At 35.7% G+C, this 20,082-nt stretch overlaps 1 protein-coding gene and 1 long non-coding RNA gene across 2 annotated transcripts in view; one reads left to right on the plus strand and one right to left on the minus strand.

Annotated features, from left to right (window-relative positions):
- LOC119002244 (NKG2-D type II integral membrane protein-like) overlaps positions 1-20,082 on the plus strand; it is a 44,148-nt gene that overhangs the window by 11,953 nt on the left and 12,113 nt on the right. Inside the window, exon 3 of the mRNA XM_037068023.1 lies at positions 8,048-8,051. The gene's annotated coding sequence lies outside the window, so the exon portion shown is untranslated. The remainder of the gene's footprint in view (positions 1-8,047; positions 8,052-20,082) is intronic.
- Positions 33-19,636, minus strand: LOC119002249 (uncharacterized). The gene is made up of 3 exons (XR_005069717.1): positions 19,626-19,636; positions 16,966-16,972; positions 33-104 (listed from the first exon to the last, which is right to left on the minus strand). It is a non-coding gene; the product is annotated as an uncharacterized LOC119002249 (long non-coding RNA).

Genomic DNA, 20,082 nt, shown 5'->3' on the forward strand with positions numbered 1-20,082 from the left:
AGCAAAAGTGCCATTCTCTGAGTGTTCATCATGAAGAAGATTTCACCAATATTGACTTGTTTGTATCTGACATGCCACAAACCATAATCAGCAGCAAACAAAGGCTAGCAAAGACTTTATCTTCTATAACATGTTTTGTATAATTTTTTAGTTATTAAGTGATGAGCAAATTCATTCTTAAGTTTAATGAATTGTTGATAATACCTACCATTGAACTAAATTTTGAACTATAATGTTATTATTCACAAATATTAAACTAATAAGGCTTTTAAAACTTTTCAAAACACAATGCATTTGATAATTAAATATGCTTAAAGGTGGGTAAAAATATATGAGGATTCATTACATTTGCTATTTTGAAGTTTTTCTAAAGTTGAAAAATCAACAAAAACACCCTCAACTTTTCAAAACGCCACTACTAATTTTCTATAGCACATGAGAAATTTGGCAGAAATTGAGTTACTCCTTATAATAAGAACCCGGCACTGACTGCTACAAAAAAGGATTGAGTTTAAGGAAGCCTTATAAGACTTCTGGGGGCAAAATGGGATCTGAGTTAAAAGCTGTAGAATGAGTAGAAATTCGGGCAAATCGTTAGGGTCACAGCATCCTTGGCAATTGGAATAGTATTTGTGTGTGTGCAGCAGCTGGGGGAGTCTCCCATGACCGCTTCAGAGTCATGCAAAGTGCTTAAATTCTCTTGATCTGTACAACAATTTCCAAGCCCACATTTTCCAGATTTATGAAGAAGCTCATTCTCTCCAGGTCACATATATTCTCTGCCCCCTGTGGGTCATGTGTTATTATAATGAAACGGAGGAAAGACTCCAGAGAAATACCAAGAACTTGTGTTCCATAAAGCCACATATAGTTACTGGACTTTGTTTAAAGCTTTGAAGCATTTGGTGGACCTAAAAAGTGAATCATTAGATGTTTTCTAGGTTACCGCTCCAGTTTCATTAGTTGTCTTCAGTCTGTTGAGATGATCTGTTTCTTCTTGATTCAGTTTTGGGAGGTTTTATGTTTACAGGGATTTATCCATTGTCTTCATCTATGAGTTTTGTTTTAATTTGTTTTTCTTGTTTTTTTCATGTGTTGTTTTCAGTTTTATATCCCACATATAAATTGTTTCATCTCCATATACTGTCTTCTTACAATACAATAACCACATTCTTTGCAATTACCATAAAACAACTAAACATCTGGTACATGTTTGCAATGATTGGAGGTGGTGTCACCTTTTTTATTTAGCCCAGAAGAGGAAAGAGTTTCCATTTGAAATTAAATTTACTTCACATATCAATTCTATTATAAAAAGTCAGTATGCATTATTAAAATATAAAGAAGCATACATTTCTTTGGCAGATATACTAGTATATAAATAAAAATATTTGTTCTATCAACTGTTAAAGAAGCAAAATAGAAGAACTCCATAACACTGCTCCACTAGTCAACCATAAAACTGTCGGAAAATGCCTGAATCAAAGTTTTCAGGAATCTGGAATTTAATGACAAAAAAACTCACAACAGGAGCTTTTTTAATGAAGAAAAAAGCTTCTAAGTTTCAGTAGGAGAGCATTTGTTTTATTCAAAACTAAATGAAATAAACATGCTAAAAATGCATGTGGCTTGATTATTATCTATGTGTGCTTGACAAAAATGGAACTTTCTAAGTTTATCTTAAAATAACTAGGTTGAACTAAATACTTTGTCTATATTAGCATCTTAAAAAATAAAATCAGTGCTATATTTATTATCAGAGAATTTTTAAAAATTTGTGTACCCACTCCTTTTAACACTTAAAAATTACTGAGAGACTCAAAAATATTTTGTTATTTGGGTATATTTTAAATATTTTGTTATTTGGGTATATTTAATTTTAATATATTTATATTAAAACGTCAAATTAAAAACAATTCTGATATATTTAAGAAGATTCATTTGTCTATATGTAACAATAGGAAAATACAAATATATTTTATGTTAATATAAGAATAATGTTTTCTAAACCAAAAGTAGTGCCAACATTGACATTGCTTTATAATTTAGCAAGTCTTTAATTGTCCAGCATGATAGAAAAAACTTTTTAATCTGCTTCAGTCTTTAATCTCTTTTGATATATATCATAAAGCTTTAGGGATACTTTACCATTTGTTCACAAAAAAAAGAGACTGAAAAGAGAAAATCACATTTCTGTTACTTTAAAAATTGTTTTGATTTCACACCATATCAAAAGTGTCTTTGTACATCATGTAGTAAATGTTTATGGTTCAGAGAAATAAAAATTAAGTTTATACTTAGAAATTTACCTGGTTTATACTACAATATAAATCATTAGCCTCTACACAAAACATTATGGTTATATGTGTCTAAGGGTCAAATATGTGATGAGTTCCAAGTTGGAGTAATCAGAATCAGATTTAATAGGAGACCTAACATCATAGAATTTAATGTCTACTCATTTGCACACTGGAGAATTAATTACTATTGCTATCTGGGCTGGTGTTTTAAAATAGCGAAAAGGCACTTACTTTGCCTAAGATAAGAGCTGAGCCCTGTAGCCAAGCCCATTCCAGTTGGCTGCTGTTGTACTGATCCAAAGCTTTTCAAGATGCTCAGAACATAGCATCTCTGACTGTTTTTACACAGTCCTGGGTAGAATGAGAACAGGAAAAAAATCTGATACTTTTGGTTAGTCATTTATGTACACAGAAGTTAAAACTTTTATTTACTTATTAAATATTTTATCTCTATCTGGAGTTACAACACTATAATAAAAATGCTCTTGTTATTTTTTGACAACTCATTAATAATCAGTCATTTCCTTGTTTACCAAACAACCAGTATGGAATCATTAAAATACTCTGGGAATTGTCCTGGGCATTGAGTTGTGAAAGGCAGTAGATAGACTTATTACCTAAGAATTGAAGAAAGGTGCAAATCAATTTAGTAAGCAATTGCTCCAGGAAGGGGAGTACAGGGTAAAATGACAATATTTGTCAGGGACTCCTATAGGACCGGGTGATCAAGGTAAACTTTTTGGTACTACTGTGGTCTTAGGATAAACCAGCAAAGTAAATAGGCACTTATTAGGGTAAGGATACAAAATGTCGGGAAGAAGGCAGTAAAGTTGTGAGGGGAAGACTGAATTACACTGTAAGACGTACAAAAGGGTTGTAACCCATGTATCCTTTATATTTGTTCCTCTAAATCCCTCCCCTATTTCCCCTGAAATTCCCTCCCCTCTCCTCTGGTCACTGTCCCCCTGTTCTCTATTTCAGTGTCTTTGGTTATATTTTGCAACTAAGAAGGGTGGAAATGGGAGGGAGGGGGGAGCACGGGGGGTGGGATGGGATGGGAGTAATAGACAGAAAACTGTTCTTGAAAAATAATTAAATAAACTAAAAGGAAATTGTAGAAAAAAGTACATAAGGGGAGTATGTTACAGTCAGTGGGTGAGGAAGTGGAAGCGATAAAACGTGAATGGTAACGGAGGAGGCTGCAGAGATAGACGAGAGGTCAGACACGAATACAACTTGCATGAGTTATGGCCCAGGGGCTCTCTACCAGGTCCTGAGGAAGAGTTTCAAGGAAGGGAATAGCAAAACATAGTTTGTATTATACAAATCTCCCTGTGCTGAAACAGTAATCTCAGGAGAGGGAAAGCCTAGAGCACAAAAATTAACTCCCAGAGAAACTTACTAATATTTAAAAATACTGGTTTTTACCATCTCTGTGTCAGTATTTAATATAAGAAAATTTGAACCCCAACTAGAACAGTGAAGTTTACAGTCTATCCAACGACTCTTCTGTGTAGAAACAAAAGAGCTAGTTTCCCTAGGGTGGTTCCAGTCGTCTTCACAAGGCTGACATTTCCAACCTAAATGAAAAATTAGAGTGAGTCTAAATGTCTCCTACTGGTGTAATTATTTACAGAAATAAGTTGTCAAGTTGTGAAAAAGAAGTGAGGCCCTGGCTGGTGTAGCTCAGTGGATTGAGCGTGGGCCTGCGAACCAAAGGATCGTGGTTCGATTCCCAGTCAGGGCACATGCCTGGGTTGCAGGCCAGTTCCCAGCAGGGGACACGCCAGAGGCAACCATACATTGATGTTTCTCTCCCGCTCTCCTTCCCTTCTTCCCCTCTAAAGATAAATAAATCAAATCTTTAAAAAAAGAAGTGAAAAGCAATACAGAAGTTATATGATAAATAGATTCACCCATTTTAAATTGCCGCCCTATAACTAGTATCCGCAAGGCTAAGATGTGACTCATGACACTGTGACTCTAATAGACAACCTTAATATAGCAGTGTTATCAACAACTTCCAAATGGAAAAAGGATATTTAGTAAAAATGTCTCTGCATATCTAACACTGCATACGGGTGTAATATAATTAATTAATTTTTGTATATGCATACAAATAAACAGACACAGCTTTTTTCTAACTCTTAGAAAGTGGAACTTTGTTCCTAAATTACCTTGAACATTTAAAATCAGCCCCTTTGGGTCTGTTTCCTGGCTGGAAGTGAGATTTCCTGAATGTTGCCCTGTTACTTACTGAAGACCAAGTCACAAATATCAGTTTGGTTTGTCACCTTTACACTGAGACGAATTTGCTGTTGCACAGAACACTTTACTTGTCATGTGATACAGATAAGAAAATTACATTATCGATGACATCTGATTGGCACAATATAGTTGGAGAGAGACATACATGGACAAAACTAATAATAATACAAGTCTGACAAAAAACTAACAAAATATAGGTTAAAGCCCATATTATAGAGAAATTGGTTCTGATTAGGAAAAACCTGAGGGAGATTTCTCTACAGGAATCGTAGTTTAAATCTAAGCAACAGATAAAGGTTAACGGGCAACAAAAGAAAGACCTATTATTTCAGGTGGATGAGTCATTAGGAAAGAGCCTCAGGGCAAAGTCAGAAAAGTTCAAGATAAACATTCGGTTAGTTATTTGATGTGTCTGTTAAAATTTCCTCCAATACAGAGACAATACCAACTATACAACTAAATGGTGCTGAGGAAATGACATTAGAAGATACAAATGAAAGATCTTGAAGAGATTCCTTTCTTTCTTCATGCAACTAACAAGGTGACTTCTTTCCTTTCATAAAGACTCACACTTTGGGGCTAAGGTTCCAACAGACACAAGGAGCACCAAGCAGGTGATCCACAACACCACTGAAATTAACTTCCGTGGGGATGGCAACGCACAACAGCCTGTTAGACAGAGGTCAGTAGCAAATCGGTTCAACATTAGCTTCTGTATGCTTATTTGCCACTTTTTAATTTTTCCAACCACAGTTCACAGTTAATATTATTTTGTATTAGTTTCAGGTGTACAGCAGAATGGTTAGACAATCATAGACTTTACGAAATGTCCTGTTTTTCGTAATCAAACTCCAATAAATACCTATAGGCCTTACCTGGCTGAGTTGTTCTGCACATCTGCCGATTCATTATCTAAAGCTGTTTTGGTGGTAATGGTCTTGATATTAATTTTAATATGAAATGCAAGATTAAAATATTTATACTTATTTTAATTAAAATATTTAAAAGTTATATATAATATAAAATTTGAAAATTTAAGAAATGATTTGCTATAAATTAAAAGCCAATCATTAATGGTTTCATTCAGAAGCACATCCCCATCATTTTGCTTTATTACCTTAACTGTGTCATTACATTTTTAATAAAAAATTTTATTTTTTTAAATATTTTTTATTTATTTATCTTTAGAGGGGAAGGGAAGGAGAGAGGGAGAGAACTATCAATGTATGGTTGCCTCTGGTGTGTCCCCTGCTGGGAACTGGCCTGCAACCTAGGCATGTGCCCTGGCTGGGAATCGAACCGCGATCGTGTGGTTCGCAGGCCCACGCTCAATCCACTGAGCTACACCAGCCAGGGCATTTAATAAACATTTTTAAGTTGGCTGCATGATATGCACTCTCATGCATATGTCACAATGTTTTTCCTGTTCTTCTCCTTGAAGCATCAGGCAATTTCCATTTTTCTATGATAACAAATATTGCAATATAGTGTGTCGTCAAATTGTTACTGTCGAGTTTGACACTTTTAGGCAAATATTCTTGGCAGTAGTTTCAATTTACATATTAACCTTTTCTTCAGCTACTTGAATTTGAACTCTTAATGAACATACTGACTAAATTTCTTCTGTAAATAATTTGCTGACATAGTTTTACCCACTGGGAATTTTACAGTTGTTGATATTTATTGTAATGAGCCTATCATTTATGCAGTATATTAACTTTTTAACTGTTCCTGTATTTATTCCATTTCTTGTTTTCTTTTTAAAATTTTGTTATAGAAATTTTAAGCATTCTTAGACCTGTCCATGAAAGAGTTTATTCCTATGAAAACATTATGGAAAAACCAATACCTTAGTTTAAATTCAAACTATCCTACTCTAAAACTTTACTTTTTATTTAAAAATATATAAATGCCTTTTGTAGAAAATCTGAAAAACAGGAAAATTTATTAAAATATCAATAGTAACATCACAACCTAGAAGCAATCATTTCTAAAACTTTGGAATTTACTTAAAACACTAAAATCTACCAGTGTTTTATTATTTATCTTATTAGATTACATTTATAAAGTTCTTCCAAGTTCCAGTATGTTACCTAGTCCTCCTACTTAGTCTAACCCCTTGGATTAATTTTAAAAGCTATTTTACATCATTCTAATCTAAAAAAGATTCAAGCGAAACAAGAAAGTGAACAAATAAGCTGCCTCCCTTTTCCTTCTACAGGGCTATTCTTTTCTAGCTAGCAATCTTTCCTTCCCACACTTCACTTTTGAAAATTTTGAAAAAATAACATAAATTCACTAACTCCTATTCCTACATATTTTTTTCCCTTCATCACCTCCACTTTGGACTGCACCTCTGCTGATAGTACAGCTGCTCTCACGAACGTCACTAAGGGTCACATTAGGAGCATACCTGTGGCATCTTGCTGGCTTATGGATACAATTTTACTTTGCTGATCTTTCCCTGCTTGAAATCTCTTTTTCTATGCCTCAATTCTCCATGTGGAATCAATAAAAAAACATGACAAGTGACAGGATTTTACATTCTTTGCCCTTGCTTTACTCTACCTGTTCAAATTGGAAAAATATTTTATTAATTTTTAAATACTTCATTCATTAATGTGTAAATTAACCCTCACCTTCCAACCAAACCCAGGCCAGAGATTTTCTTAACAGGTAGAATAATTGCCTTGTATTTTAAGACAATACATTTATTTGTTGGTCTGATTGTCAGGTTGTCCATTATAAAAAATTTTAAAAGAATAAGTACAGTAGAAAAATCACTCTAAAAATAAAAAGAGAGGTATATACATGCATTCCCATGTATGATAAAGGGCTAACATGAATTTATGTGTTCAGGAGGAGGTGTGACTGGCACAGAAAAGCTCAGAACTCAGCGTTGGTCATAATGTTGGCTTAGTGGTCTTTGGCCTGGGGAAGGTTCAAGAGAACCCAGTTCCTGTGAGAGAAGTGGAGAAAGAGGAGACAAAACTTTTAGGAAGAATTTGTGGAAATTGTGAATAAAATTTCTGAGAAAGTTTGTGAAAAGTAAGTATTTCTTGTACTGTTTTTCCTTTCTCAACTGTGTTCCTTTCCATGTTTCTTCACGCAGAGACGAGACTGGCCAGGACAGGCAGAGGATGTGGTGCAGGCAGGATATTTAGAATCTGTTTTGGAGGAGCACATAACTCACTGTTACTCATTGAGTTGAAATGGTCACTTCCACACAATAATAGCAAGTGGCATCACCGAGACTGGTCATATGGTATAAAGTATGAGAAATGAACTGCATGATATAAGTAACTATTTATGCAGTAGTATAACCATAAAGTCATACAACGATATAGAAACCAAACAGAAGTAGAAATTAAAATTTAGAATTCACAATTCAAGTTGGTATGTTTTTTGATTCAGAACAAGATATTCTTGACACTGTGTGAATTCACTAAAAAATTAAAAAATGTTGAGAATCTCCTCAGGTAAGTGTTAGTTGTAACCCAACCTTCTTCTAACTCCACTGGCTTCCTTTTACTTAAGAAATTCGCCTTTTGGGGTGTTATATGAGGGAAGTGCCTCATGAATTCTTATTGTCTCAACCCTACTTCCATGTTTCTCTTGGCAGAGAATGGATATACCCGAAAAATTCAGCTATACCAAGATTTGCAATCAGAACCAATAAAATCTACAAGAAGTACTCTTCCCTGAGGAATATTGAAGTATTTACACATGAGGTTTCCAGTTTGAACAGAACAGCAGTGGGATCCAGCGTGGGAGGTGGTGGTGGGCAGGGCAGCGTAAAGTGGTGGCAGGGAAATGGAGACGACTGTATCTGAACAACAGTAAAAATTAGCAAAAGGAGTTATCATTAAACATAGTATATTGAACATGAGTTCATCTCTAACTCATAAAACACGTTTTAAAGTAATGGTAATGGGTTAGAATGGTGTAAAGAAAAAACATGAAAGAATGGTGGAGGAGATAAGAGTAACATAACTACAACAGATAGTATTTTGTTTAAAGTTTATCAAATATTCAGTGAATATTAGTTATTATGATGAGAAGAAGCAGGAAACTAAAATATCTAAAGATTAGACCCCAAATGAAATTGAAGTTGATTATACTCACCACAGGTGATGGTAGGTTAAGGGATCTCTGAATTTTCCCATCCCCACTCAAATCTATGAGAGCTGGGATTTCCTACCTCTTGGGTGCTGGAGGTGCAGGGATTAAGCAAAAACATGTATATCACACAGACACAGACAAGAGTATGGTGTTAGCCACCCAGAAAGGGGGTGGGCATCAGGTGGAGGTGGGCAAAGGGGGGATAAATGGGAACAGAAAAACACTTTGCTTGTGGCAATGGGCCCACAAGACAGTGTACACATGAAGTTTCATTGAGTTGTACACTTGAAACTTGCATGGTTTGATGTCACCCCAACAAATTCAGTAAAATTTAAAATAAACATAGAATGTAGAGTATATCCCATAAACCATTTAAAAAACTTTGGCAGAGTATCTGAATAGACATTTTCCCAAAGGAAGCAGGCAGATGGCCAAGAGGTACAAGAAAAGGTGCTCAGGCATCAGGGAAATGCACCTCACAACCACAGTGAAATGTGACCTTATTCCTGATAGAATGGCTACTAGCTAAAATAACAAATGTTAGCAAGAATGAAAAGAAAAGACAATCCTTCTAAATTTGGGCAGCTACTATGAAAAGAAGTATGGAGTTGCCACAAAAAAATTACAAATAGAAGTGTAGGTTGGCCAAAACTATGTTTAGTTTTTCTGTGAAATGGTTCTAGTGTTGCTTAATTGTTTTTAACTTCATTCAAAACAATTTTGTTAGATTGTATTTTGACACCTGTCATATCAAGGTGCATTTAAAAAACTCAAGATTGGTGAACTTTTGTGTGGCTATTTTAATATCGAAGAAGGAAGAAGATATGCAATATTTTAGCATATTGTGCTTTATTATTTCAAGAAAGGTAACAATGAAGCTGAAATGCAAAAAAAAAAGATTTGTGCAGTGCATAGAGAAGGTTTTATGACTGATGAAATGTGTCAAAATGTTCTAATGTCACTAATGTTCTAGTAGCTAGAGCTTCAAAAGTAATATGGTGATGATGCTTTGGGGCCTCTTTCATCTCAAGAGTAGTGATGATATTTATCTTCATGAGAAATTTTTTCCAGTACAACTCAACTTCCTGACTCTTCTGCCATAATGTAAACTGTTTTAAAAGTCATTCTCTATGAAACAAAGATACATAAAGAGAATTTAACAAATATACAAGCCATTAGTCACACATACAAGTTATTCACACAAAACTTTTTTCTCAAAAATGATTACATTTCTTCAATTATATGTGGTCATTCCACTATTTAGAATTTTAGTGTTTCATATTTAAAATTTGGCAATTTTTTTCTTTTGACCCCTTGAAAAATTGAAAATCTTTTGAAAAGTATTTTCTAATTATATTAAGTGAATTTCTCTTAAAATTGAGAAAACTGAACAGAATTCAAGGTCCTGCACAAGGCCATTGATTCTCTCATATTATTTAGATATATTGTCATGTGGAGATACTGAGTTTTCTTTTAATTCCATTTTATCTTTTTATTTATTGTTTTTTTCTTTTCTAACCCAGTTATGTTGGCTAACACAACCAGACAAGGTTAATGAGTGTAGAGAATTGTCATCAATGCCATTTTTCTGGCTCTAATGGAATACCCCAAACATTTTCCTACAAAGTAGAACACTGGTTTTAGAATACACATACATGCACTCACACACACAGCTATATGAGAGGCCTGTTCAGGAAGTATCCAGCCATGTAACATGAAAAATAGAGATATTTACTGAAGAAGATATAAGAAACATTGTACGTAGGACAATGGCACCTCATTCCCACTCAAAATAGGCACCTTGGGACCTCACACAGTTCTAATCACCATCAACTGCTGGTTGTAGTTTCCTGAATCCCATCGATGGTCTGAAATTTCTTCCCTTTCAAAGGTGATTTTAGTTTTAAGAAAAGTCATCACGGGACACAAAATCTGGGGTATAGGGGACTGAATTACCTGAGTGATTTGATGTTTGGCCAAAAACCTCTGCATGAGATGTGATGCATGAGCAGGTGTGTTTTTCTGACAAAGTTGCCAATCATCAGTTGCATGTAGTTGCAGGCTTCTGAATCATCCAAATAGTTTAAATGGAAGAATGTTCAAACTTAAGGGAAAATTTGATGCAAATTTGTTGCTTTACTTGCCCAGTCATTTTGAATGTGACGACCACACAGTACACATGCTCACTCCCTGGCACCTACCACCCCCACTGACTAGTGCAGTGGAGTCATCATTGTTTACACATATGCACCCAGTCCATTCTCCTTCACTGCCTGATTACATTGATGTCACACAAACCATCCTCACTATACTAACAATGGCTGGTCATTTTATGGACTGACCTCGTATATGTACTTTATTCAGTTAAAAGAGTGTCCACAACAATAAATATAAATAAATAAATACACACATAAAGAGTATCCATATATTTTCTTATTTTTTAGTTTTGTATGAATATGTACATATGTGTTATGTGTAATTATTTAAACATATAAATATCTATACATGCATTGAGTAATGTTTGTAGATGCTTCACATGCATTTTAAAAGAAGGTATATTTTCTATGATCAATGTACTGGTCAATTCATATCCAAAACATCCAGCGTGCTGACTGTATTATTTAGGTTATCTATAACATAACCCATCTTTACCCTTTTCTCTCTCTTCTATTGAAAAACGCCTGCTAAAAGCATCTTTTATTGGTGTTTTACTATATGTTTCCCCTTGCATTTCCATTCATTTTTATTTTTTATAAATAGCCACTGTTATTTACTAGGTTGATTTCTAACTATTTAATCTTCATGGTAGTAGTTGGACTTTAACATTATAAAGCGTCTTTCTTCCCTGTGTTTAATTCTCTATGGGTGCACTTGTTTGCCTAGGATCAGGACTGCAGCCCCTGCTCACCTGTTGTTTGCATTTGCCACGTAAATCTTTGTTTATCACTTTGCTTTTAGCATTCTATTTACTTTCTGGAGCTTGATCAACTCTTGCCTTTATAATTTTTTATTTTAATTTTAATTAAAATTTTTTTCAACATTTACAAAAATGTTTTGCTTCTCTGTTTTTTTTATGTCCCAATAAAGTCATGTGATTTAATTTGCTGTATTATACCAAGCTTTCTTCAGCTTTGTAGTTGTTTCCTCTTTTAGGTAGATGACTTTTTTCTTAGGTAAAAAACCTTCTGTCACACTATGGAACACTTAAAAGGCTTTATATTAGTGTAGTCTTGTTTTTTATTCTTATTATTTAATGATCAATATTCTTAGTCAGAGAGCTTCCTTTTTTGTCAGTTCTGCCATAGTCTGTGCAGTTTCCTTTATGGGTGGGGCTGGGAGAAGAAAGGCATACTGCTTTTCTCTTGTATTACTTTGGGATCCTTAAAACCTCCCAATTATTTCTTGGCTTTTACATGCACATCTCTAAGACACACCACCCCTTCTTTCTTATATGATTCTCCTACAAGAAAAAAAAAACTTATTTCAAAGTTCTCATTTCTTGTCTTACATTTCAAATCCTTCCTCATTTATGAACTACCAAATACCATACTATAATAAGCATTTTGGAATTGATCGTTGCAGTTTTATCTTCCTGGGTTGATTATGTCTGTACTTTATCTATGTCCTCTCTTCTTCTTTAATATTTTAAGGACCTATTCCCCTTCCCTGTAGCATAGACATTCAATAGCAGGCTGGAGTGAGAGCTCTGTCGATTTTTTCTCCACTTGCAGATAATTTGAAGGTTGTGGTATTCTTTGTCTGTGGAGGGGCCAAAGGGCATTAGTCATGTGTGGGGGGTTTTTTGGTTTGTTTGTTTGTTTTTGCTTTTTTGTTGACTATAAGGGTTTTGGTAATACAAGGGGAATATTTGGAATATAAAACTGGAAGTTTAGCTAGTACATTTATTAAAGTACCCTTTTTTAAGATCCTTACTCTAAAATCTATTTGCTTCTCTTAACCAGAAAAAAATCTTGCATGGGAGACTCATAAGTTCTCAGTGAATAAGCATTCTAAAATATTAACTTGTGGCAACTGGGTTTGGCATGGATACTTTTTCTCACTGAAGCTCTTCTGTGTTATTTATGTAGTGTTTTAACAAACAGCTCTGTAGACCATAATGCCTGAAAAATGCAAGTCTAACAGTTTTAATTCTGCACCAAGTAAAAACACACAAAGGGTATCACACTATGTCTCACAACTTAGGTTTTACAGTAGCCAGAAGCATCCCAAACAACCTGGTTCTGAAATCCTTGGCAGGTCACGGGAAAACATTTAGAAGTGCTAGTTAGTGCTAAGTAGAGATGTCTTATAATATTGCTTAAAGTGGCAATTGCTCCATCAGTAATGAGAGGGAAACCAGCCACAACTACTTCTATTTACACATGGTAATATTTTTGCCCAGTAAAAATGTGTTTGATTTCAATCCATATTCACTTTAGATATAAATTAGAAACAGAGTGACTAAATATCTTTATTTTCTATCACTTAAGGATGGAATTATATATATATACATTTACATAGATTATAAATATGTGTATTTATACTTTGCAGAAAAATAAGTTAGCAGAATGACGTCAACAAGATGATAGATTAGGAAGCTCTTGACCTTTCTTTCTAGAAACAAACACACCTATTCAATGGTAATTCATGGTCAGATTTGCTGTGTGAGAAATTCAGAAACTAGCTGAGAGGCTCCTGTACAACTTCCACTTCAAAGCCAGGAGGGAAAATTAAGACACACATTAGCCATGGTCTCTGCCCCTGCATAGCGCCACAGAATCAGGAAGAAACTCCCAGATCCCAGCATTCTACTGGGAGGACAGGCGTAGACTGAGAGTCCAATGCCCAACTTTCAAAGGGCTACCCAAAAGGGGGGCTTCTGTCTTCTGCCCAGAAGGCCTTTAGACTGAAATAATTGATAGCACTATGCATTAGCAAGGCTATGGAGAACATTTGCATAGCTATGGTAAGATCTTAAATAAATTTTATAAATGTATTTTTATAATATTTTCAAGCATCATCTAATAGAACTAATTATATGCCAGTGTATAACTTAGCCATGTATCTCCTAGACATGTATTCATGAGAATTGAGGGCATATTTCCAACAGTGAGATATAGAAAGATGTCGATAGTAATTTTATTTGTAATAGTCAAAAAGTAGAAAAAAAAAACAAATGTGGAACAACATTAGAATTGAAAAGCAAATTGTGGCCTATCTTTTATAAATTTACATAATAGTAAAAAGAATGAGATACTTTGATACACACACGAAAACACAAATGAATAAACCCCACAGCCATAATGCCCAATGAAAGAAGCCACAAATATACATATACACTAAGCTTCTACTGATACTGACTTGCAGAACAGGCTAAAAAATGCCTTTAGAAATTAGAACAGTGGTGTCTTGGAGAAGAGTCAGTATCAATTAGCAAGTAGCAGGAGAGAGTCTTTGTTGGTGCTAGATAGTCAGGTATCTTTTTCTTTTTTAATTTAAAATTTTATTTTATTTTATTGTTGTTCAAGTACAGTTGTCTGCATTTCCCCCCACATCGCTCCCCTCAACCCCAGCCATTTCCATCTCCCTCCTCTGATTCTAATGCCCCTTGGTTTTGTCCTTGTGTCCTTTATAGTTGTTCCCGAAATCCCTTCCCCCTCTTCCCCCATCATCCACTCCCACCTTCCCTCTGGTTACTGTCAGATTGTTTTTAATTTCAATGTCTCTGGTTATATTTTGCTTGTTTGTTTAATTTGTTGATTAGGATCCACTTAAAGGTGAGATCATATGGTATTTGTCTCTCACCACCTGGCTTATTTCACTTAGCATAATGTTCTCCAGTTCCATCCATGCTGTCACAAAGGGTAGGAGTTCCTTCTTTCTATTTACTGTGTAGTATTCCATTGTGTAAATGTACCATAGTTTTCTGATCCATTCAGAAAACTGAATGGGCACTTAGGTTGGGCCTATTCACTGACGGGCACTTAGGTTGCTTCTAGCAGTTGGCTATTGTAAATTGTGTGTCTATGAATATTGGGGTGCATAGGTTCTTTTAGATTGGTGCTTCAAGGTTCTTAGCATATAATCCCAGCAGGGGAATTGCTGGGTCAAAAGGCATTCTATTTTTAGTCTTCTAAGGAAATTCCATACTGTTTTTCACAGTAGCTTCACCAGTCTACATTCCCACCAACAGTGCACTAGGGTTCCCTTTTCTCCACATCTTGTCCAATACTTGTTGTTTGTTGATTTGTTTATGAGGACCATTCTGACCAGTGTGTAGTGGTATCTCACAGTAGTTTTAATTTGCATCTCTCTGATGGCTAGTGATGCTGAGCATCCTTTCATATATCTCTGGGCCCTCTGTATGTCCTCCTTGGAGATGTGTCTTGTTAAAATTATTTTTAAATTGCAAGTTTTATTACATCTAAAGTCACATTTCTTCAGTACACAATGAGAAGAGTGTACTGAAGGATTATAATCCCTGATGAAAATTTTGCAAACCCCACACTGGTTTCACATGAAGCAGTGAGATTACATAAACAACTTTCCACAGGTTTTACCCAATGAAAAGCAGATTGAAGCTTACAAGGAAACTGCTCTGGACATATTTTCTTTTTAGACTTCAGAAACTTTTAGATTGCAAGCCTTGTAATTCCCTGTATTTTTCCCATTACCATTTTCTCTCCGGATACCCTTATCCCCCATGTAATTACAGCACTATTGACCATGAGTCCTTTTTCCTTCTTGTCCAGTCTCTCCTCCCCCAACTCCATTCCCCCATTAGATGCCATCCTGCTCTCTATCTATGAGTCTGTCTCTATATTGCTTGTTAGTTCTTTTTTATTCACTAGAATCTATGTATGAGTGAAATCATATGGTATTTGTCTTTATCTGACTCATTTATTTCACTTTGCATAGTGTTCTCCATGTCCATGAGCACTATCACAAAAGGTAAGACTTTCTTCTTTTTGTGGCTGAGTAGTATTTCATTGTGTAAATGTCCCATAGTTGTTTTATTACTCCTACTAATGGATATTTGGGCTGCTTCCATATTTCGGCAATTGTAAATAATGCTGCAAAGAATATAAGGGTGCTTACATTCCTTTAAATGAATGTTTTGGTTTTCCCTGGAAATTCCCAGAAATGGAATTGCTAAGTCAAAAGGAAGATCCATTTTTAATTTTTTGAGGTATTTCCATACTGTTTTCCACAGTGGCTGCACTAGTCTGCATGCCCACCAACAAAGTAAAAGGGTTCCTCTTTCCCCACATCCTTGCCAGCACTTGTTTGTTGTTGATTTGTTGAAGATAGTCATTTTGACAAGTGTGAGGTGATATGTCATTGTGGTCTTTATTTGTATTTTTCAGAGGATTAGTGACATTGAGCATCTTTTCATGTGTCTATTGAACATTGGTATGTCCTCTTTGGAGAAGTGTCTGTTTGGGTCCTTTGCCCATTTTTTTAACTGGGTTGTTTATTTTTTTAGTGTTGAGTTTTGTAAGTTCTTCACAAATTTTGGGTATTAACTCATCATCAGATAAATCTATTGTCCTTTGAACTGGTCAAAATGACTACCCAAAATGAGGAAATCTGACCTTGTCAACCTTTGCTTAAAACTTCTCAAAGGGCCCTGGCTAGTGTAGCTCAGTAGATTGAGTGTGGGCCTGTGAACTGAAGGATCACGGTTCAATTCCCCATTAAGGCACATGCCTGGGTTGCAAGCCAGTTCCCAGGAGGGCACACATGAGAGGCAACCATACACTGATATTTCTCTCCCTCTCTCCTTCCCTTCCCCTCTAAAGATAAATAAATAAAATCTTTTAAAAAAATTCTCAGAGGGTTTCTACTGATAACATGTACTATTCAGGCAACATAACTTAGTTTGTTAATCTTCCTCCTTTTTCTTGTCTCACTCATTTCTTGTCATTCTAGACTGTCCTAGGCTCCATCCTCAAAACTCCACTTAACAAACCAACACCAGTAGACTGTTTATAACAGTCTTTATTGGCATTCTTGTCTCTTTCTTCTATGTCTTTGACATTTCTACCTTCAGTTCTTGTTCTGTTTTAACCCCACTCACCTTGATATCTAACATATTTTTAAAACATTCCCCCCAAATTACCTAATCAAGGATATCTTCCCCAACCCCATTTTCTTATAGTTGACACTGGCAATCCGTTGTGAAATCATCATCTATGAGCTTATCTTCTGTGATAACCAATAATTGTGTGTACCACTGAGAATTACATATTTATTTAAAATCATAAGCTTATACCTATGCCCTCAATAGATTATGAACATTTAGATGACAGAGACCATGCTTTATTTTTATCCAACTGTGTATGTCCATTGTGAAACAATATGCTTGCCACACAGACCTTCTAAATAGCTACTACCTCAAAGCGTAGATGAAAACAGTCTTCATAAAAATATCAATAATTTTATATTTGTTTATTTACATAATTTGTTGTGCTATGGTGTTGTTGTGTCTGTGTACAAAAATAGAAAAAATAACACAGTATACAAAGGATCCAGGAGATTGTTTAGAACCACAGAAGAAACATTGTAAACTTTTAGTGCATTCTCTTGATCTCCAAAAGGGTAATTTAAGAATTACAGAGTTTAAAGAATACGCATTTTTATTCCCATGTATACAAATTAATGTAATAGTGACAAAGTAAGAAATAATAAGTCATTAGAATTATACCAACTTCTAGTAGGTGATTTCTTAAAGGAAGCTGTGATGGGAGATCTGAGTTCTACCCAGATCAGCAACTAATGAGCTTTTTCCTTTGGGAAAGTGCTGTCTGATACCTGGGTCTATCTCCATAGACACTCGGGATAAGCAGTGTTCAAATTCTGTCACATCTACAACATTCTATGATTCTTTGACATTTATAGTACTGAAGTAAATACTAAATTTATTTGTGTGCAAAATATAGATATTGTGAATGGCAATTTCCTTTCATGAATGTGTGCATTACCCTTATGGTAGGAAAGAGAAGGTTGAGTGCAAGAAATTAAATAATCAAAGAAAAATAACCATGACACTAATGGAAATTTGAAGTCATCTGATTAGTAAGTCATGCATGTGATTTACTTCAAAGCGCTTTTGACAAAACTTACTATTTATATGACTGATTCTTTACAAATTCTAAGAAAACACCATAGGGGAAAAACTTTTCTGTTCCATTATATGATAGACGGGTATTTACGGGCTTGCAGCATGGGCTATGTTAACATAATGAAAACATTTCTTTGTGAAAGAAATGACTCCTCAATGGAATTGCTTATTTTCAGAATTATTGAAAGATCATCCCAGATGGGACCCAGAAATTATTTCTCCATTACCAGTTCATGAAATTGTGCCAGGCAGTATTAGTTAGCAGCCAGGATGGTGGCCTGCTCTTCCTCCTGCCCCAACAAGGTACACGTTCAAGGTTAACGGGATCTCTGTCCTGTGTTCGTCCTGTTGCACTGCGGCAGTGGGCACTGTGTGTGCCTCACCCAGTACCTCATGCTTTTAGCTGGATGTTCTGAATCAATATTTTAGGTTCTGACAAGGTAGGTCCTAAATTCGTATTTTTTATAGTACATGAGCAATCTTTTTACTGTTTTATCACTCAGCATGTCATTTCAGCTTCAGTGCACCCATGCATATCCAGACTCAGCTCTCTTTCCTTCAGAGCCTTTGATTTACTTCATTGCTCATATGACTTTTAGAATTTGTCTTTTGACACATCTTTTATTAATTCAAACACATTTACAGAGTAGTCTAGGCTACAACAGTTTAATTTTGTCATAACCATCCATCTTATGCTTTTATTTCCAGACAACTAAACTGTATATTATTTAGTTTTCATGTCACCACTCTAAGTGAGCATCCTGCCAAGAAGACTGTTTCTCACCACAAGTTGCAGTGTGGTCTCAGCACCTTCTCCCCTTGTGGTAGGAACACAGGAAGGACTCAACACATGCTCAGCCGTGTAAGTTAACCCGTTATCTAATTTTCTTGGAAGGTCAGTTGATTAGGCCTTGGTGGTATTCTCACTTAAGAAATGTAATTTCTTTTCCTTTTTTTTAGTTGTTTTTGCTGCTGTTCAGTTGTCGCTGTCCTGACATTTCCCCATTGCTCTCCCCTGACCCTCACCCCCGGCCACAGCCAACCCTCACCACTGCCCGTGCCCATGAGCCCTCTATGTGTGCTCCCTGGCTTGCTCCTTCCTCTTCGTTCCCCCACTACCCCCTCCTCTGTTCCCTCTGGTCATTGTCATTTTGAGGTGTAAGTGGTTTTCAGATGACTTGGATTCAGGCTGTTTGCAGAACATCATAATTTTCTTTCTTCAGAAAGAATAAAAAGGGGGTTAAGAGATCAGAAAATATTTATACACAAGGCCCACACGTGCATTTTTGTAGTCACCTTATATTTTTTATAAAATATAAAATATTTTATATTTTTGCCCAGACGTTTTTAATTTTTTGAGGAAATTCCATACTGTTTTCCACAGTGGCTGCTCCTGCCTACATTCCCACCAACAATATACTAGGGGTCCCGTTTCTTCCCCACTTTGCCACCACTTACTGCTTGTTGATTTATGATGGCCATTTTGACTGCTATGAAGGGGTATTTCATAGTGGTTTTAATTTGTGTCTCTCAGATGGATAGTGATCGTGAAAGGATATAAAATGATATCCTTTCATATATGTCTGGGCCTTCTGTATGTCCCCTCTGAAGAAGTATCTGTTCAGGTTCTTCGTCTATTTTTTAATTGGATTATTTGTCTTCCTTGAGTGGAGTCATGTGAGTTCTTTATATATTTTAGAGATCAAACCTAAAATACAGAAAGTTATTTTTTAAATTATACATATGAAGTTAATTTCCAGGATTTTTTCAAGATAATAGAAGGTATAAATCAAGGTTAACTCAAAATGCACCTTTGATTCCATGCTTTTGTACTAATGTTACCAAACAAAAAGTTTGGCTCCCTGCCACCATAAAATCCAAACTTGTCAGGCAGATGCTGGTGAAAGAAGGAAAGAAGGAAATTATTTTATTCAGGTTTGTGCAGTCTTGGAAAATGGAGAACCCCCAGGCTCATAGCTCATTTCCTACGCAAATCCAAACAAAAGGCAGGAGAGTTTCTGCACCAGCTTAAAGCAGAGCCCTTTGAAACCCACAAGTGCTACTCAGCAGTCATAGGCCCCATCCTTGTAGCATAGCTTGTTCCCCTCTGCTGTTCATTTCCAGCTTCTTCTTGGGACCTGGGTGTGGAGCCAGCACACACATGGGCCATGCAACTGCTAGGACTGCAGGGTTGTGTACTCACAGGAAAGAGCATGTGCATGCATGGGTGAAAGCATCACGAGGTCAGCCAGAGAGACGGAGAGAGAT

Source organism: Sturnira hondurensis, unplaced genomic scaffold, assembly GCF_014824575.4.
Source record: "Sturnira hondurensis isolate 20B ecotype Veracruz unplaced genomic scaffold, ASM1482457v3 Scaffold0017436, whole genome shotgun sequence".
NCBI lineage: Eukaryota > Metazoa > Chordata > Mammalia > Chiroptera > Phyllostomidae > Sturnira > Sturnira hondurensis.